Source organism: Bacillus rossius, chromosome 1 (genome assembly GCF_032445375.1).
Source record: "Bacillus rossius redtenbacheri isolate Brsri chromosome 1, Brsri_v3, whole genome shotgun sequence".
NCBI classification, from domain to species: domain Eukaryota; kingdom Metazoa; phylum Arthropoda; class Insecta; order Phasmatodea; family Bacillidae; genus Bacillus; species Bacillus rossius.
The window spans coordinates 13,986,516-14,008,737 of NC_086330.1; the positions used below are offsets into that span (position 1 = coordinate 13,986,516).

At 39.1% G+C, this 22,222-nt stretch overlaps 1 protein-coding gene across 1 annotated transcript in view; it reads left to right on the forward strand.

Moving 5' to 3' along the window:
• Nucleotides 1-2,931: 2,931 nt before the first annotated feature.
• Nucleotides 2,932-22,222, forward strand: part of LOC134532506 (calcium/calmodulin-dependent protein kinase type IV-like) — a 164,500-nt gene continuing 145,209 nt past the window's right edge. Inside the window, exon 1 of the mRNA XM_063368967.1 lies at nt 2,932-3,038. The gene's annotated coding sequence lies outside the window, so the exon portion shown is untranslated. The remainder of the gene's footprint in view (nt 3,039-22,222) is intronic.

A 22,222-nucleotide genomic window follows, 5' to 3' on the forward strand; every position in this document is an offset into this window, starting at 1 on the left:
GAGTTTTCGTTTTTTCTAGGGCAACGCGACTTTTGAGGATTTTCGAAATCCTAATTTTTGAACTGTGGAATTATTTGAGATTTTTTGGCGGAAATTTTTTTCAAAAAAATTGAAATTTTGGCGATTTTTGAGGAATTTTGGGCAATTTTTGCCCAATTTTGGTCATTTTTGGCGATTTTTAAGGATCAAATTCCAGGTCAAGGTCAAAGGTCAAGGTCATCCAAGATGGCCGCCGTGACGTCACAATCCAATATGGCGGACCGACAATCACAATCCACACCCAGAACCCGTGTCCCCGGAAATACTTTCCTATACTACTAATACTTGTCAAAACTTAAAACTAAACGGAATCAGACTTCGTTGAAAATGGAAACAGTTTGATTTTTGTGCGTCATTTTGTTATTACATAGTACATAAAAATAGGTACAACATGACTTAAATTCCCCCCCCCCCCCCCCAATTATTTTGTAATCACGTAAGGGACATTCCTAATAATATATTTCTGTAAATCAGTGTTCGCCTGTAGCCTATACCTGTTTATCTGTAACCGGCCCCCATAGTGTAATCGTTTAGGCGCTGGTCTGCGGTGTGAGGGGTCCGGGCTTCAAATCCTAGTTTGGACATAGTGTCCTTCACTTAATATCACACTTATCGGCTCGTAAGATGTTGCTGTTAAAGGGCCGTAAAACACTCTCAACTAAACCCTCGATACATAATACATAATACTTAATTAATTTAAAGGAGAAATGTACATCCTGGAATCTGTAATTCTTTATTTTGGCTTTCATTTTGTCTTATAAAATCATACAGTCACATAACGAACTGATTTTCGATTTCCAAGATATTAGGCTAAGGGAAGGCTAGCCACAACTTTTCCTTATGGCTGGTTGTAAACTTGAGGCGCGGTATGAATTATGACATACAAACGTTCGATATGACTGTACATAATTTTGATATTTTAATGCAGTCTGTAGTTACGTGCTGACTGTGCTTAAATTAGCAGCAGGTATTGCCAGATAAATAAAAATGCTTGCCGGTTTGTTTAACCTACAATTGCCTGGATATCATTATATTTATGTTCATTGGAAAACTACTTAAATTATGATAGATAGTTCCAAGCTGTTGAGAGAAAGTTACCTTGACTTTTTTGCGTGTTCGTACCATAACTTTGGGTTAACTTGAACTTAATTAAATACAGTAGAATGTTTCTAAAAATTTATTTTTGTAATCAAAACTGTTCTCAATTTCTTGAGTCTATTAAATTTAGTAATTGATTGAAAAAAAGAGGATGCTTTGCAGGTTTTTAATATTTGTGTTTGTGATTGTAATCAGAACTTTGAGATAACGTTTGCGTTAACGTAATTTCGTAGAATTTATTACCATGTAAATTAAAATCTTTTGCAGGTTTGTTAAAATGTGTGTTTTTAATAAGAACGTTATGTTAATTTGAACATAATTAAGTAGAATGTATTACCATGTAAATAAGAATATTTTGCAGGTTTGTTAAAATTTGTGTTGGTAATCAGTGCTTTGAGTTAACTTGAAAATACTTGAGTAAAATATATCACCACATAAATCAAAATATTTTTTAATGTTTTTAAAATTTGATGGATTGAACAATCATTCATTGTAAAACAATGATGTATGTATTTCAAAGCAAAAAAAAAATATTTTAAGAGGTTTGTTAAAGTTCTTTTGTCTGAATTGCTGTGTTTGCATTCACTAAAAAGTAGTTCATTTCAAGGTAGATCTGGACCAAGCTATTGGAAAATTCGAGGGGAGGGGGGGGGGGGGGGGGGGGAAATGTGTAAGTACCCTTTAAACATTGTCTAACGAAAAAAAAAAACATATTTTCAAGATTGTTAAAATTATACGGATATAAATATTACCTAGTAAACATATCTCGTTGATACTGCACAAAAATATAAACAAGTCAATGAGTGAATGTATTTAGGCTATTTAACATTCTAAATTCAGCTTCTGATTTAAAAATTTAGCAAGGCCCCCCCTAATGGAAATGTCTGGGCACGCCTATGCACCTACGGCTACGACTGTAGCCCCTTGTGTCAGTGTGTGTTAGTTTCTGAATAGAATTGTATTTTTTTATACTTATGGCAAAATTTTAATTTTTGAAGTTAAACTTCTTTAGGCACATTATGAAAAAAAAATTATTAGAGTGAATAAAGTGAAACAAAGATTTCATACAAAAAGAAAGTTTCATACAAATAAAAATTATATAATGTGCTTTTTAAATCTTATACTTTAATGATTGATATTGATACCCGGTCCACGTCATTAAAAAAATATATTTATTATGGATATTAGTATTAGAAATTATGTTTATAAACTTTTTCAAGTGTGGTTATGTTCCCGTATCATTTTTGGATTATAAAGTATTACATTATTATTTAATAATTAAACAATATTAATAATTTAGAACAAATATTTAATATGTATATATACTATATCATTATTAATTAAAATTTATCTTGTTTATTTTTCTAAATTAATTAATGTTATCTTGCGTTTATATTAAATTTGAAAATTATTAATTTATATTATTTTTTGCTTGATTTAATTTATATACTTTACCAACAGTACGTATTTATAATATCACTCCAGTATTTTTATTATTTTATTTCTATTAATCATTTGCATGCAAAATCAAAGTTAGTGTTTATTTACGGCACGTAAGTATAACTTCTAACGCGCTTGCATGCATAGGTACAAGTCTTTTATTTTAATTTTTTCCGTCTGAAAAAAAAATTCGTTCCTCCGCGACTGCTTCCCACGGACTTGGGCAACATTGGAAAGTGAAGCTTCGTTTTGTGGTGGGGGGGGGGGGGGATGCGGCGCGCGGGCCCGGGGCGGGCCCTGTTTGGCCGCGCCGGGCGAGCGCCGCGCGCGCAGCGTAGCGGCGGGCAGACGCAGTCAGTCGCGCGCCAACCGCCGAGCATCGCCGCTCGCCTCCTGCCGGCCGCCGTCGCAACTATCTGTCGCCGCTGCCGCCGAGCCGAGCGCGCGAAACCCACTGCCAGGTAACCTGCAGCCAGCCTACATTGTTGCCAGACGTGCACGTGCCCGGATCACTATGTATCCGCTCGCGTACGCAAATGTACCCGAATTTAGGAACACGAAAAAATTAATAAAAAAAAAACAAAACATATTGAACAATGTTCACTTGTAATGGAAAACCAATTAAGGTGAAAAACAGTCATTTCCCTGGCCATAACGCACTGACAAACATCCTACCTTTTTGATAACAGCCTCGGCTACGCTATACCCAAGTATCTCTGGAGAACAACATGATTAAGTTGCAGCTAGTACCAAGTAAACAGTAAGGCGGCGACATCAGGATCAGGGGCATCTATCACTGATAACAGTCTCGGCTACACTGTTAAATCACAACACAAATTTACATGTAATATTTACAATAATTTTACACCAAACTTAACCTGAAAATAAACTTTTTTCACGTGTGGCTGAAATAGTAGTATTCAACGTTTACATTAAGCCTCTCGACGCATTTTAAAACCTGTGCAGTAAAACCCAAGATTGCATTTAAACTACAAAATATCATGTTGTTACGCTGTTATGAAATTTGACAGAACAATGTACACGATATTTGTACCAAAGAAGACATCAATATTTTGTTTTCATACTTTCATTGTGTATGTAGGTACCTGAATGACACCCCAACTGATAACTTCTTGTACCCGAAAGTACTCAACTGTGTACCAAAATTGCGTGTGCTATGGCTGACAACACTATCCAGTTAAGGCCAATCTCTCACTAGACATTCACCCGGTGCTGACACGTGCAGAGAGGAGCTTCACATCCAAGGCCCGTTCTACAATGATCTTCCGGAACATTTCACCATCGCGTCCGCTGCTTCAACAATGCACGGAAACGTAAACAAATTACAACCAATGAGATTGCATTTCAACGAAATATTAATTCAGTTGAATATATATATATATAATCTTTAAAAGATTTGTGCAATGGGAGTGCATGACTTGATGTAAGTTTTTGGACATACGCCATTGCTAAGAACTTTTTCTGTTGAAGAAAAACTAAAAACTAAAATAAATAAATAAATAAATAAAAATACCCAAAAAGACAAAACACAAAATTAAGCAAACAATTGCTGTTGTCAACAAGGATATGAACACCACAAAATATTCCGTAACAGGAATATGGTCAACAAACAAAGAAAAACAATAAAAAATGTACTAAGAGAACGAAAAAAAAAAAAAAACCACAAATGATGACAACACAAAAATATTGAACCCAAAATAATTCAGCACAACAGTTGAAATGAGACAAAAACACGACAAAACGAAAAGACAAACGAACACAATAGTTTTACCAAAACAGAAACAAGCGACGTTTCGGGAACTGCTATCTGCTCCCGTCCTCAGGCAGAGACGCACAAGGTACGGAAACACAGGTGCGAGAGCTTTGAGATCATAGCACGTGCAGAATTTACATATATGTTATAAAAATCAACAACAAAGTAATAGCTAATAGAACACTAGATATTTTTGTACTTGAAACTTTTTTTAACGTATTTTTGAACATAACCAAACATAGCTACCACCGCAGCCGAAAACTCGACATCTGAGCAACGTAAACGGAAGAGTTCATTCAGCATTGCCGAAGCTAATCCGTCTGCATGCCATTGTAGAAACTCTATTCTTTGAGTTCCGTCTCAGTTTAAGTGAACCACCTTCGTTTCCGTGTCAGTGCAGAACGGGCCTAAACCGACAGCAACACGTCCACAAGAACACACAAAGAAGGGACTACATACTGCAGACGAGATGTGACGGCTAGATGAGTTCTCCGATACCTCGCCTGCTACTTTCGCCTCACCGATAGATAGCAGGGCAATCGTTTACCCGACCACCACATTTCTCGGCCAAGTATGAAATGTCTCGTTCGCTTCTGTTCCCCGCAATCGTTTACCCGGCTGTCAGGCAGGTGTGAAAATAGACCTAGCAGCTCTGTACCACGGGCAGTGATTTTGCCGTATAACCGAACATCAATCAATAATGTTAGGACGGAAATGCTAACAAAAAATTCATATAGAGTACAATACTACTATTTAAAACAAGTTATAATATGACTGCATGCTGTAAACGCACAGTTTTATTAATGTGCTCAAGTGATGTGTAACCGCTAAGGGGAAAAAAAAATCTGAATGCGAAGGTTCGATCGGTGCTGGATTACAGACTGTGCCTATTCGAAAAAAAAATTGCCTAATTAAAAAAGCCCCGACTGTATTGGGTTACACAGAGCGACTACAAGTGACATCAAGAGTTTTGACAGGTTCTTTCGTTGTCAGGCTGAAATTCATTGACAACTCTACATGGACGGACGTTTACGTAAATGTTTGCGCAAAAAAAAAATCTCATTTCTAAGGAAAAAGATTCTAAACATCAGTTTTTAATACGTTAGTTTTTTTTTTCTGTTATCGTGGTAACATACCTTATAATCCAACACGAATGTGTAACTTTCCAAAAACATAATTCAAAATAGGCATGGAGTAATAAAATAATACCTATATTATTTATCTATGTGCAGCACTTAGTGAACTTTGCGTGCTCTGCTCTTAAAACGATATTAATTTATGTTGGGATAATTTCTGTGCATTGATTTCTGGGGAGGGGGGAGATGCGAGGGCGAAATGTAGTTTCTGCCCCCGCTCACACGGATCGATGCGGGGGCAGTCGCCCCCAGTCGCCCCCAGTCGCCTCCGCTGCCCCCAGCCCGCCCCCGGTGTGCTGGTCCGACGTCCCTTGACAGTACGGTGTACCAACACTCGAGTCTGCATTGGCTGATTTCACCGTGAGAAACTGGACGTGGTAGCGGACTACTTTAGTGATGGTAACAGGTAGTTACTGCTTGCGGATGAAGGGGCTCAATCATTAGTTCACTGCAACAATAAACATTTTTTGCCAGGGGGCAAACGCACCACTATCACCGACCATCAGTAATGTAAAATGTTTGTCATTCACCACTTTTCATTACACAGTATGTTCATGAAAGATTGTTCCAGTTATAAAAATTTTTAAAAGTATCAACGGTAGCGTTGTCGAGTTTTGGTTCAAGGTCACAGTAAAAGAGTAACTAGCACGGGCGAGTAGCCTACTGCTTTGTTGTTTTCTCGCTTGGAGCGCTACCTTCGCAAAATGGCGACTTCTGAGCGTAAAGCTTTTTGTGTCCTGCAAATGGCTAAGAGTGAATATAGAGTCCCTCCCTATTGAAATCTCTTTGTACGAGAGTGGTTGAACGTCGAAGTCTCTGACCGTTGGATTGGTCGTAATGGTCAAGACGACAGGACTCTTTTTTCTCTGGCCTCCACGTTCACCTGACATATAGCCATGCGATTTTCTTCCTTTGGGGTTTTATAAAATATCGTGTCTACGTTCCGGCACTACCTAATGATTTTCCAGAGTTGAGACACAGAACTGAAGAGTCTATTGCTTCAGTTACTTCGGACGTGTTGACAAAAGTGTGAGAAAAATTGGACTTTATATTGGGTGTGCGCCGTTTAACCAAAGGTGCACACATTGAACAATTGTATGAAAAACTAGGTTAGTTTTCCTTCAATTAGATGTAAGATTTTTGTAAATAGTCTAAATTAAACTGTTTTAATACCTATGCCATTGAAAGCGGGATATTATTTTATGGAAAACTTTAATAATGAAAAAAAGAAATTTATTTGAATATTAATATGCATATAATTTTTTTTAACATTAATTAGTCAAAATAACTTCGAAACAAGTTTCAGGTTTGTTTAAAAACGTTTTTATAAATTCAATTTTTGAAATATATTCTGGGGGAACTATTTCATAACCACATCCCCCCCCCCCCCCCCCGGCTAATCATGGGTCGGCGGCATTGATTTTTACAATTTAGCATGCGGCTAAATGAATCTGCGAAATAAGTCGCTAGCGGTCACTCTCTTGGGCCGGGTTTGTATACCACGCAACGAATGCTACGACGCAATAACACAAAACGCAATCAGTGCAAAAATATTCAGGGTCGTTCATAAGCACGCAAGCCGCAAAACGTCACCATCTCGACAACTTGAAAGTGTAAAACAGTTGAAAACGAATTTGTTCTCAGGGCTTCTTTTGTTCGTTAAATTTCCTCATGAAAACATATGAAATTTTCAATTTTTTGTTTTTAAAATGTTATTTTCATTAACTGTACGAAATTTTAACAAGTAAAAACAAGTATAGATATAAATTACAAAAAAAGTGGTCTTCTATGCATATAACATCTGATCTTTGAAAGTTTTTGGAAAACTTAACTTCAAATAAGGTGTCGTAAACGTAAGCTAAAACGCAAGAAAGTAAAAGTTAAACAATACTTGCGTTGCGTTATTGCGCCTTGTGTAGTTTATAAACCGGTAGCTACTCTAAAATATGTGGTTGCTGAACTTTTTTCATGTTTACTTTTTTTGCTTAGTCTATGAACCCTGCCTTAAGGCCCTATCACATTGTCAAATACTTGCCTCCAACTACATTTGACAACAGAGTTGCAGGTGTAGTATTGGACGGGAAATGGCTTTCAATTTTCTCCATTAAATAAATTTTGACAAATAACCTCATATATGTTTTGAATCACGCCACACTTATCAAACCTTATTTTTCGTCTGATCTATCTGAAACTTTACAATTTTAATCTCTTTTTGAAATTAAATAACGCATCACAATAGTGTTGGAAGGAAATTTTGAACTTGTTAATACTATTTGAGGATTTATAAATTTTTTTAAACATGTGTAAATTTAACACACATTAATATTCGTTATATAATAAAAATAAATTTTCAGTGATTTTTTAAAGATATGGAAACATGATTTCCTTTGTACACATAAAATGTTTGGGCATACGACATTCATACTATCATTACTTTAGTTATTTTACTTTTATTTTTTTTATCGTCCATATTGAAAATTCGTTGTTACGGAAACGGATGTCATTTCCTTTTTCGATAGGCAAGATTTTGATTGGCTGATTGCTAGAGACCGGAAAAATTCGCGGATTCAATTCCTGACATGTTAAAATTCAAATAATTATACCTTAGTGCTGCTTCTGCCGTTGGTTTACTGTTAATCTGGAGTGATAAGGGCCAATAGATACCCTCACTCATGGAAGTGTCGAATCACAGGCTACCCAGTCGAGATGACTCACAAGTCAGCAGCCAATGAACAGTTGGCATTTTCCCGAGTGTGTAGAGGATAGTGGAGTCTATCCTGGAGGTCATTGAACCCGTGAATTTTTCCGGTCTCTACTGATTGCATCCAACGTATCCTAGAACCCGTCCTAAATGCAAAAATATTTGATGGCAACTCAAGTCATCCAACTCGTCAAACAAACATGGCTACGCCAGTGACGTTTCCGGTGACGCCATAACTAGGAACACCTGTATTTTTCGAATACATTTCGTGTCAAGGCATGTCACAAAACACTTTAGCTTTTAATTAGAGTAATGGCGAATCGTTTGCGTGCAGCAGTACGGTATCCACATTCCCATTGGCCTTGTCAAGTGCGGGAAAACACCTCTCGCCGACCACAGCCAATAACTACAAGGAAAAAACTACGGTGTTTTGCGATGTACCTAGACACGAAATGTATTCGCGAAATACAGGTGTCTCTAGCCATAACCCTCCAACTCTATTTGAGACCGCGTATTGAAAGGTGCTGGAAGCCAAAGTTTGACAGTTACAGTCTAGCTGCACGTGGTCGTTCAGGTGCCAGCAAGTATCAGTAGCAGGGTGTCCACAGTTAGTACTTTCCTACTAGATCTAGTACTTTTATAAGTGTTTTAGTGGTCTAGTACATTTACGCTCAGATCTAGTACTTTTTTTCTTTAATATAATAATATTACAGTAACTCCAATATGTAGAGACCTGCAAAATTCGCGGATTCATTCGGTGATAGGCTAGAATTCAAACACATATACCTCTTAGATAATTTTGCTATTGGCTTACTGTTCATCTGGACGAATCTCAACCAGTTATAAACCCTCAACCAAAGAAGGATCGAATCACAGACAAACCAGCTGAGACGACTTACAAGTTGGCAGCCAATGAACTTGCGTTATTTGCCCGAGTGTACAGGGGTATGTGCAGTCTATCATGAAGGCCATCGAAACCGCGAATTTTGCAGGTCTCTACCAATATGTTTTATTATTAGAGACCTGTAAAATTCGCGGATTCATTTCGTGATAGGATAGAGTCCAAATACTTTTGACATTATTTTACTTCAGTGATTGGGCCACAGTTTATCAGAAGGAATCTGGGCCAATGAAACATCTTTAACAGAAGAATTAGCGAATCACGATCATTCCAGTCAACAGGTGTTACGAGTCGGTAACCAATCAGCAGATGTAATTTGCACGAGTGCATAGAGGATCATGGAGTCTATCCTTTAGGGATTTGAAATCGCGAATTGTACAGGTCTCTATTTATTATTAAGCGTATTATTTTTAAAAACTATGGAATGTATGTGTGTGTCGTGTGATATTTAAGTTAGAGCATTGCAATTTCATTTTAACTTCCTAAATTGTTAAAACCATAACAAATTATAATTTAGTACTTTTTTTTTCAAATCTAGTACTTTTTTCTCGCCTAAGTTGGTACGAAATATTTTTTCCTTGTGGACACCCTGATCAGTAGCCCACCGAGTCTGTTGCAGAGTGGTCCGCAGCCCACTCAGCTGTTAGCAAGGACGTCTCGTTTCCAGTCTGCCTCTGCTCAGCTGTATGGCGTCGCCGTTTTCGAGGCCCGCAAACCCCCCTCACTGAGGGGCCCCGCTTGCTCTTGCAAAACTATGGCTATGAAAAAGGGTTGATAAACATAACAATGTCATAACTTTTTTTTGAAAACTTTCTGAATATTTTTATTTTTGAAGCGGAACTTCTTTACTGAGGGGACATAAATTTTCGAGCGTTACGAAAATTCCGATCGCATGAGGGGAATTGTTAGGTACGTGGTGGGGGAACCGGTAGAGGAAGAGGGGTCGTTACCACAACGCCGAAATACCACAACGCCGAACGTACAATAACGCAGAAATACCATAACGCCGAATGCTAAATTGACCGCAACGCCGACAGCTAGAAAACTGCTGTGCTTGTCCATGGGTTTAAAAAAATTATGCTTGAATGATACATCAATAAAAATATAAAATTATGCGCCAATTTTCGTAAGAAATACTGTTATCTCGAAAAAAACGTATTCCATATATGATAAAAAAAAAAAACCTTAGCCACCTGTTGTACAAAGTTACACAATGTATCTCGTAATATTACAAACCGTTTCGTGGCAACTGGTTTCCGAAGGAACCTTTTTGTAAAAGTACAGAAAATGTTTTTTTTTTGTGTGTGCATGCCTGTAGGAAATTGACGGATTAAAAAAAGCCGCAGTTTTTAACCGACTTGCAAACGGAGCGATGTGCGCTGTCTCAGACGAAAAGCCTAAGATGTCCATCAAGCTCTGTCCCTGCCCGAACACGCTCGAATATTCACCTTCGGCCAATCTCGGGATTTTTTTTTTATTTTTGCGCAGGAAAAATGAATTCAAATATTAAAAGTGGTCGGTCAGGTTAGGTACATTAAAACACTTTAAAACACCATGGACGGTTAGTCAGGTTAGTAAAGCTACATTAAAATAAACAGAGAAATATAAATATACATATAGGCTATAAATAAGCCCGAGGTTGGCCGAAGGTGAATATTCGGGCGTGTTCGGGCAGGGACAGAACCTGATGTTCATCTTAGGCCTCCCGTCTCAGACACGTGGCCGTACAGGCGACGCACCGCGCTGTAGACTTGCAGCTGGCTCCCGGGATGGACTGTGCCTTATGAGACAGCTGCATCGCCACTTCCTGCCCACCTGTCGAGTTCCTGGCACCGCGCCGACTCGGCAGCAAGGCGCGGGCGGGATCATACATACGTGACGAGAACAGCGACGAAACCGGAATGGAAGTACACACCGCGCGGCACTGGAATGCAAGCCGACACGGAATCACCTATTTTCGTCCATTAAATTGCAAAAAATAAATTCAAACACCTTTAGTTTAGACTTTCATTTGAAGATTTAGGTAATTATGTAAAAAAAAAAAAAAAAGGCCAGGTGGCCTCTGATTGGCCAAACAGACCAGCCAATCAGAAGAGAAGAGGCCACTGATTTGCCAGCACACCCACCATATAATCACAGAAGCCCAGCTCCGATTAGCTAAACCAACAGGCCAACCAGACGAAAGGAAGGCTGTGATTGGCCCACGGCTGCAGCCAATCGGGAAACATTCCCAACTCAGGGCGAGAGTATTGAAAAAGGCAGGAGAACTTGTGATAACCTCGGTAGGTATCTTTACACTGATGATGGCGACTGCAAAGTCGACTGAAACGTCGGTGGTATATTCGCCTCGCGGCTACAACCCGGAAGCGAAGCTACTTCAGACAATGGCCGCGAAAGCCTGTGATTAGAGACCGGAAAAATTCGCGGATTCATTTCGTGATAGGCTAAAATTCAAACATGTGAACAATTCTGCTGGTTCTGCTATTGGCTCGCAGTTTAACTGGATCTCTCTGGGCAAATGACAGACTATTGACCAAAGAATTCTCGAATCACAAGCTACCCAGTGGAGACGCCTCACAAGTTAGCACCCAATGAACACGCGTGTTTGCTTGAGAAATGCAGAGGATAATGGAGGCTATCCTAGAGGTCATTTAATCCGCGAATTTTTCAGGTCTCTAAGTATAAGATTTAAAACCACATACCTATATAATATTTATTTGTATGTAGCCGTTTTCATCCTGTGAAAATTTCGTTGCATGGTGCTCGCGCATCGTAAAAAATTAACTCTCGTCATTTTTTTTTCATAACGCGCCTGAAGAAACCGTTAGAAAAGAAATTGTTTATTACAAAAATACTTTTATAATAATTTAAATGTTGTTATATCACGCATTTATTCAAGAACAAGAGCGAAAACACGAAACAAAAGAAGCGGAGTATTGCAGGAAGCACTCGGACTCGTGCCGTGGGAGGAGGAGCTGGCAACGCCGCGCTGCTCTCGTCCAGTGAGACGTTGCCGCTCAGTCGCACACGGGTAATCCCAGCTCAGCGCCTGGACCCAGACCACGCGTGACGCGATAAGAGACCAGTCGCGGCTTCTCTCACTCGCTCGTGCTTGTGACGGGGGTCTCCCCACACTGTTAGAAATCGGGGACGCACCACAACGCCGAAATACCACAACGCCGAACGTTTAATAACGCCGAAAACCATAACGCCGAATGCCAAATTGACTACAACGCCGACAGCTAGAAAACTGCTGTGTACCACAACGCCGAATTACCACAACGCCGAAATACATTAACCCCGAAAAATGTCATTGCAGGACTGCCACAAAGGTTAGGTTAGGTAAGGTTAGCACACAAATTAATTCAGTTGTTTTTCATTTTGCTCCTGTGGCCCTCCCCTCCCCGCATCAACATTTTTCGGCGTTACTGTATTTCGGCGTTGTAGTACACAGCAGTTTTCTAGCTGTCGGCGTTGCGGTCAATTTGGCATTCGGCGTTATGGTATTCGGCGTTATTGTACGTTCGGCGTTGTGGTATTTCGGCGTTGTGGTAACGACCCTTAGAAATCACAGTAAATGTACGGACTGCTCAACGAAGAATCAACGTAGTTAAGGCGGTGAAATATTCGCGGTTTCAATGACCTCTTAGAATAGACTCCAAGACACTCTATTATGCACTCGGTCAGATCCCACCTGCTCGTTGGCCACTGACTCGTGACACCTGTTAGCTGCAGTATACCTGTGAGTCGATACTCTTTTGTTGAGGGTTTTCCATCGGCTCAGAGTTAGTTACTCAGGTAAACTGTAGTCCAATCACTGAAGCAAAATGGGGGCGAACGAGTTTGGATTCTTAGCCTGTCGCGAAATGAATCCGCGATTTTTTTCCCCGGTGTTTAAACATAATAAATAAACGAAGAGCTCTTCGTAATTTCAAATAAATGAATCTTATTAATAGAAACTACGCCGTATTTTGATTTCCGAGTTGCATGTTAAGTCCAAAAAAAATGTAAACATATAAGTGGTAGAGACCGGAAAAATTCGCGGATTGAATTCGTGACATGTTAAAATTCAAATAATTATACCTCAGTGCTGCTTCTGCCATTGGTTCACTGTTAAACTGGAGTAATGAGGGCCAATTAGAGACCCTCACTCGTGGAAGTGTCGAATCACAGACCACCCAATCGAGACGACTCACAAGTCAGCAGCCAACGAACAGTTGGCATTTGCCAAAGTGTGCAGAGGATAGTGGAGTCTATCCTGGAGGCCCTTGAACCCGCGAATTTTTCCGGTCTCTACATATAAGTGGACAAAAGAAGAGTGTTCTTAACAAGTTTTTCGAATGTTTGTTAATATACGAATAATATTCTTTTGGATTAATGTTCAAAGAAAGTGAACTCAGTTTCCGTAAGTTCACGAAGCTCTCTGGATAATTTGGAACCAGCGTTCTTCGTAAACTGAATAGCAGTATAGCGAAGTAGACTTGAAGAATGCATCGTGGGGTTATAAGAGAGAGTTATGTCAAATGCAGTTTCTGAATATACTGATGTTTTGTGATAACTAAGGCGAAGTGAACAGTGTGTCCAGGAGAATTCGGGAAGTGTGAAAGCATATTTATCATGGATGTTTCTTACATTGAAAAAGAAATCTTGGCAAGAAAACTTTCGACTCATTGTCGACAGAAAAACACTTGAAACTGTTTCATTTGGTCGTCCAGGTTTTTACCTGTAACCCCATGTTTACTAAAATTATCAGAGACCGGTAAATCCGCATATACATTTCACAATATGCTGATTCAAATACTTATCTTTGAACTGCTTCTACTATTGGCTAACAGTACCAGTTAATATGGAGGTGTCTGGGCCATCATTCAACGAATGATGTATTGATTCAAAACATGATTATGGATTTTATCCTGGAGTTAATTGAACCAGCTAGTTTTTACTGTCCTTAGCCATTGCCTTTTATGAGAATCATTGCAGCATTTTCTTGTAGTAATTTCGTGAAAATACGGAAAATAAATTCAAGATGTACGAGTCGGAATTCGAAGACGGATTCTTTTAATTGCATGGTCATTTTCCTTACACATTCACCACGTCACTCTATATCATTTCACAAACTTTTGACATGTATTTTTGATGTGGCATGCAGGTATGAACATAATACGTTCCGTAATTGTTATAAATATGAAGAAAACGTAAAACAGTGACGAAGCAAAGTAATTCTGAAGCATTGTGTGATAAAACAAGTGGCGTAACTTGGAGAAAATACGCAATCGCAGTTTTCTTTTTTTTCGTCAGTGACACAAGCTGCCATCAAAACGTATTCATAGTGTCATAAACGAGGTACTTAACAATGCAATTCCAGCTATTGTTGTGCCGACTGAATACCACGTCCCAAACAAAGACTGAAATACATCTACTTAGAAATTCAAAATTAGTTCCTATGACTACTCACGCATTACCAGTTTAGACTCTGTATACATAGTGCTGTTGGTTCTTAGCTTTTCTTGCCATTTATAGAGACAATATAATAAAAATATTTTATAGATTCAAAACTCGACATTTAAGGGTATTTATTATAAACACATATATTGTACTTGAGGAATGATTCGTTTAATGTACACGTCTTTTCTTCAAACTCACTACAATATTTCTTTTCTTTGTATACTCTCTTGTTGTGTTACTATTTACATGCCATTTACGCAATTAGAAGGGACACCTGTATTTCGCGAATACATTTCGTGTCAAGGTATTTCACAAAATACTGTAGCTTTACTCCTGTGGTTATTGGCTGAGGTCGGTGAGAGGTGTCGTCCCGCTCTTGACGGGGCAATAATAATGTGGTCACCGTACTGCTGCACCCTCACAATTTGCCATGACTCTTAGAAAAAGCTACAGTGTTTTGTGAAATACCTTGACACAAAATGAAATTGCGAAATACAGGTGTCCCTAACATCTTCACTTCCCTAATCTCGGAATAAGCGAGGAGATTATTCTAACTACAATTTATCTGACTAGTGACTACAGGAGATTGACCAATATTTTTTTTTGTTTAGAGCTTTCAGTAGAGACCGACAACCTCCAACTGTTTTTCAGTTACCTGGAAGCCAAACTCATAAGAAAATTTTGGATTATTTTTAGATTATATATAATATTTTGCTGTTGGTCTTGGAACAATTTATAGTATCTAACAAACGTCATGTGTACGATAAAACCATCGTCACTTTATTGACTTGTTATTTTGACATAAATATATATGTATATATTATGAATTGACGTTTAGTTGGCGCTGAAGTATTTGAGACCAGTTTTAGACGACACGCATCAGCACTAACGTCTCATCCGGGACTCGAACCCGGGACCCCTCGCACCGAGAGACAACGTGCATCCGTGTGCGTTACGCAGATCGGCAAGTGATATTCTGCTCCACGCTCTAAACTTTTTTTTTTGACGTGAAAAGTCTAATAAATCGATGAACGCCGGCTGCACGCACAAAAAAGTGTTCCGTATCGCACATTGTCCCGTTACGCTGTGTTCCGTTACGCTCTTTGTAAGCTTGCGCCGCATCTATCTCTCTTCCACTCGATTGGAACAACCATCGATTTTACTTTTTCGAGGCACATTAAACTTGAAACACTCCCATTCGTTTCCTACTTTTCCTATCATCGTCCTATCCTTAACAGAATAACACAGATTGGAAGAAGTTAAATAGCAAACATGTATAAAAGTTATAGTTAAAATAATCTGTTCGTTAAAGTAATAAACATATTTGAATTAATGAGTGCAAATAAAAGTAAATTTATCAATTGAATTGTAGATTTCATTTCACTCATTCTTTGTATTCATACAAAATAGTGATAATTCAATAAAAATGATTCAAATTTATCCATAAAAGTATGCAATAATTTCATCAATTTTTTTTATGACGTTGTCACGTTAAACTATCGTCCGTAAACCGACTTTACAGACAACCAATTTTTGTTATAAACATTCCAGAGTTTTAAAGTAACAGAACTGTGAGGGATCGTTCCCTGTTGTTGATCGGGAGGGTGTTAGAGCCTCGGCACCGACCAGCGGCTGGGACCACCAACCCAGCATAGTCGCCGCCTCAGCCCCTCTACCGCACTCAGCTGACCAGACAGTTGGCTGTGTCCTGAGCCCTGAGACTTTATCAGCACTGCTGGCGCCTTCACTAACGAGACAATGCTCGTCATCGCGGCTTGTTTGTAGAAGCAAGGGGGGGGGGGGGGGCACGACTGCTGCGACGACCTCGGGCGGGCTTCATCGTAAACAAACAACCCGCGCGCGACCGGCTTCGCTGCTCTGAGCGCGTCTCTGCTAGCGCCGCGGCGTGGCACTGCTTGTCACTGCTTTTGGTTTTATACACTCTTTTATCGAGCGGATAGAGAGTTCGGACGGCATAACTGCAGAGACCTGAAAAATTCGCGGATTCAATTCGTGAAGTGCTACAATTCAAATAATTATACCTTAGTTCTGCTTCTGCCAATTGGTTCACTGTTAATCTGGAGGACTGAGGGCCAGTTAGAGACCCTCACTCGTGGAAGTGTCGAATATAACAGGCCACCCAGTCGAGACGACTCACAAGTCAACAGCCAATTAACAGTTGGCATTTGCCCGAGTGTGTAGAGGATAGTGGAGTCTATCCTGGAGGTAATTGAACCCGCGGATTTTTCCGGTCTCTAGGCATAACTTATGCCTATAGACCTGTAAAATTCGCGATTTCAAATCCCTAAAGGATAGACTCCATGATCCTCTATGCACTCGTGCAAATTACATATGCTGATTGGTTACCGACTCGTAACACCTGTTGACTGGAATGATCGTGATTCGCTAATTCTTCTGTTAAAGATTTTTCATTGTCCCAGAGTCCTTCAGATAAACTGTGGCCCAATCACTGAAGCAAAATAATGTCAAAAGTATTTGGACTCTATCCTATCGCGAAATAAATCCGCGAATTTTACAGGTCTCTAGAAATTTGTTATTTATAGAGACCGGAAAAATTTGCGGATACATTTCGCGACAGGCTAGAATCAAAACTCTATTACCTTCGTGCTGCTTCATCGATTGGGCCACAGTTTATCTGTAGGACTCTGAGCCAATGAAAAACTTTAAGCAGAACAAGTATGTAATCACGAGCAAACCCAGTTAAAAGGTGTCACGAGTCAGCAGCCAATGAGCAGGCGTAATTTGACCGAGTGCATAGAGGATCGTGGAGTCTATCCTAGAGGTAATTGAAACCGCGAATTTTTCCAGTCTCTAGAACCATATTTTCTGTTTCATGTTTTTTTTTCTCATTTTTTGGAGGGAGAGATGGGCCACTCCCCCCCCCCCCTCCCCCTGGAGGAAGGAAACACCGACAGGCAAAGGAACAGGGTTGGCCTCGGATCTGCGACAAACACACCCAGGCATTGCACACTCGTGGCACGGTCCATATCTCCCCCCCCCCCACCATCCCGCACACTGGGTGTCATGTCGCGGTGCACCGACACTACACAGCAGTTCCTTCCGGAGGGTCAACAATCTCAACTAGCTGTTAATTTCAAAATTTGTCTTCAATAATATTACCATTCAAAAATTATTGTAAACCATCTAATATATAGAGACTGGAAAAATTCGCGGGTTAAATGACCTGCAGGATATACTCCACTATCCTCTACACACTCGGAAAAATTCCAATTGTTCATTGGCTGTTGACTTGTGAGTCGTCTCGACTGGGCAGCCTGTTATATTCGACACTTCCACGAGTGAGGGTCTCTAACTGGCCCTCAGTCCTCCAGATTAACAGTGAACCAACGGCAGAAGCAGCACTAAGGTATAATTATTTGAATTGTAGCATTTCACGAAATGAATCCGCGAATTTTTCATAGCATAGCTTAAAATATACTATTTGAATTAGATTACAAAGAATTACCTTTATTATAATAATTTTAATTGTTAAATGCACTTCAAATCAGAAAAGTTTGATAGCTATTTTGTTAAAAAAATGTTTTACCTGAATCAATGGATTCTTCAGTTTACATTAGTGTAGTGACCGAAACTCACTGTTTGACCAGGAGTTATCATTATTCTCCAGTGAACTATACTATTTGAAGCACAGATTGACATTGAAGCTCACTGGTTTACTCACTAATAACTCATACACAGAATTTTCAGATACTTTCATTTAACTTATTTCAAAAGGAGCCGCTGGGGCTCAAATTTTACTTCCCCCCAACCACCGCGGAAAACTAGGAATAATAGACATTAACGATAAAATAACTGTCATATTTACTGAAAAATTGGTTGTCTGTAAAGTCGGTTTACGGACGATAGTTTAATGTGACAACGTCATAACAAAACATTGATGAAATTATTGCATACTTTTATGAATAAAATTGAATCATTTTTATTGTATTATCACTATTTTGTATGGATACAAAGAAGGAGTGAAATGAAATCTACAATTTAATTGATAAATTTACTTTTATTTGCACTCATTAATTCAAATATGTTTATTACTTTAACGAACAGGTTATTTTAACTATAAATTTTATACATGTTTGCTATTTAACTTCTTCCAATCTGTGTTATTCTGTTAAGGATAGGACGATGATAGGAAAAGTAGGAAACGAATGGGAGTGTTTAAAGTTTAATGTGCCTCGAAAAAGTCCAATCGATGGTTGTTCCAATCGAGTGGAAGAGAGATAGATGCGGCGCAGGCGTACAATGAGAGTAACGGGACACAGCGTAACGGGACAATGTGAGTAACGTGACCCTTTTTCGTGCGTGCAGTCGGCGTTCATCGATTTATTAGACGTCAAAAAATGTAATCAAGGTCCGCTAACTTGACGAAGAGCCATTTAAATTACTGCAGCGACAAGTTTTAATATTATTTTTATGAGTGGGGAAAAAGTGTTCATTTTCTCCTTGTTACTATACATTTTATTCTTAATTTTCTTCAAATCATTTTTCAACTCGGCCGAGTTAGCCATTACAGTTTTTGAGTTTGTCGGTAGCCACCTTCCTTTTTCACATACACTATTTATTCATCAGTAACACTACTGTCCTATTGCTTCACTACAATTTTATCTGTGAGCTAACCTAAACTTCTACTCAAAACCAACACAAAGTTCACTACATTTGCAAATAACTACAGTTCTTAACACAAATTTTAATCTCGAAAATCTAATTTGTAGTGTTTTTTTCTTTTTGATTTTTTATTATTCTTAAATCATTTACTTAGGGAGCGTTCAAGTATTACGTAACGCAATTTTTTGATATTTTTGACCCCCCCCCCTCCCCCCCATGTAACGCGCCGTAACGTTTTTCTGTACCCCCTCCCCCCCTAGTAAAACGTTACCTAACACCAAGTGACCATTTTTACCTAAAAGTCACAATTATGTGGCGTAACGTACCGGAATAAGTCACTAAAATACCTTTGTTATTGTTTTAATAGCGTTAATGTTATTTATTAACATTTGAAATTTCTTGTTTTTAAAAGCAAGAGCTTTCTAATGTTTTTTGTCCTAATAAATTTTTACTATTCAATCATACATTTAGCAATCATACATTTAGCAATCATACATTTAATTACGTCGTTTTCCTGACTTGGCTCTGTCATTACACACTTTTTGCTTTATCCGCCATTGTTCTTCTCATGCATTCTCCTATTTTAGCGTTTTACTAATAAAGCTATTAAAATCAAATAACAAATTTTATTTCTAATAATTATTTTTACCTTTGGCAATACAATTACAAACATAAAACTAACTGCAATAAAATATATTTGTCAAAATATAATCGTATTTAAGAATACGATTGAACGAAAACGAAAACGAAAAACATTTAAAATAAAATTAGTCATAATTAAAATAAGTAGATTGTAAAAAAACAATTCAATTGGAGTTTTACTGCTCCTCTGTCCATGGGTTTGCCAGCCACTCAGATTATTTCATTACTGGCATCCGGAGAGCAGACGAAGAGGGTTCCGTAATTGTTAACCCGCTTGCATCAACTTCGTCTTCGTCGAGCCAATCGGCATCCTCAGACGATGTTTCACAGCGACGCACAATGCAGAGAAGCTCATTTGCCCTTCTTGCAGCAAGTCGCTGTGGCCGTACTCAACTTTCACGAAGGTCTTGGGCAGTCTTGCCATGCATGTAACGATTGTGCATTTGCACACTCTTGTGGGATGTAAAATAAACCTCACAGGTTGAACATATTCGGTTATTTAGGTCGGATTGTACTGATGGGCAAAATAAATCGTAAGGCATCTGCTTGAACCCTTCTAGAGCAGGCGACAGATCAACAGACAACCTCACAAGAAGTGGCGAAAACTTGCATGATCCTCTATCTATCTGACTAGGTACCGCGAACTTGTTTGCGGATTGAAGGATTGGGCAGGGTGGCAGCAGGAAAGTTTCTGGAAAGACAGATTTTAATGCACTCTTCAAGTGGGAACAGCAGGATTCATCCACGCATTTAATAATTTGCAAGAAATATTGTGATTCACGTACGTGAGCGCTATACCACGCCATATTAGGTTCTGCTGAATCCTGCAAGCTATCTTCAGGGTTTCTATATTCCGCCGAAACATCGTAGTTGTCAATTTTCATACAGTCGGTCGAGTGCTTGGATCACATAAACGAAAAGGGTTGCCATCTTGGGAGAACAAAATAAGAACAATTCAATCGGGAATCCCCCGTAAAAAATAAACGAAATGGGTTGCCAACTTGGGAGATTTTAATTCACTAGATTTTTTTTATTAACCTTTCAGACCAATCGTCTTTCGTACCACAACTTTACTGTTTTGATGAGAGAAAATCTCACACATAGAAAACAGTGTATTTTGAATATCAATACCTATATAATTTCTAATATGGCGATTGGAGTCTAGGTTGACAACCGAAGCATAACGAAGCCATCCGAATAGCGGTATGTTTTTGTTTTAACTACTTTACTGGAGTGACGAGAAAAACTATCACAGCTGTTGATATATATATATGTTGATATATATATATATATATGTATGTGTGTGTGTATGTATATATATATATATACATTTGGTGTTAAAAAAACAATATTCATTAATCCTGTAAAGCAAGCAGAAGCAATTTTGTGAAGGTAAAAAAAAATTAAGTTATTATGCCATTTGAAATTTTGAAAAAAAAAAAAAAGTTTTAAAAAATGCTTGAAAGAATCTGTCTCTACGCGACCGTTCTGAAGGGTTAAAAAAAAAAAAAAAATACAATGTGACGTAACGCGTAGGTCAAACCCCCCTCCCTCCCCCGTAACGCATCGTAACGTTTTACAAGACCCCCCCCCCCTCCCCCCCAAATTCGTTACGTAATACTTGAACGCTCCCTTAGGTCTATTTCACTTCTGACACCAAATTTTATGAGTGGGGAAAACGAGTTCGTAAGGATAGCCCAAATAATTTATATGCAGTTTCATTTGCTACTGCTACTGACATCACTCGGGACCGGAAAAATTCGCGGGTTCAATGACCTCCAGGATGAACTACATAGTTCTACGTACACTTTGTCTAATGCCACCCACTCATTGGCTGCTGTCTTGTGAGACGTTCCAGCGTAGCAGCCTGTGATTCGATACAGCTTTGGTTGGGTGTTTCTCATTGGCCCAGAGTCATCCAGGTGAGTTGTGAGCCAATGGCAGAGGCAGCACTGAGGTATAATTATTTGTATTTTAGCCTATCGCGAAGTTAATTCGCGAATTTTTCCGGTCTCTACACATCGCTAATTTAATCACCACACGTTATGTCTGTTCACAAATCACAAGGAATGGTCGGCCCACTCGCCTCCCACCACATGACGCTGAGGGTTTGACTCCTGACGAGGTCACACCCGGGTTTACACAAGCAGGAAACGTGGTTGATGTTGCCGTTAGTCTGTGGTTTCCCGGTGAACCGCCGTGTCCTTCACCCGTTCATTCCCTCATCGCTCTGTCATAACCTCAGAACCTCATAGGTAGAGACCTGCAAAACTCGCGGGTTCATTGACCTCTAGGATAGACTCCACTATCCTCTACACACTCGGGCAAATGCCAACTGTTCATTGGCTGCTGATTCGTGAGACGTCTTAACCAATTTTTCCATGATTCGGCACTTTCTTGGT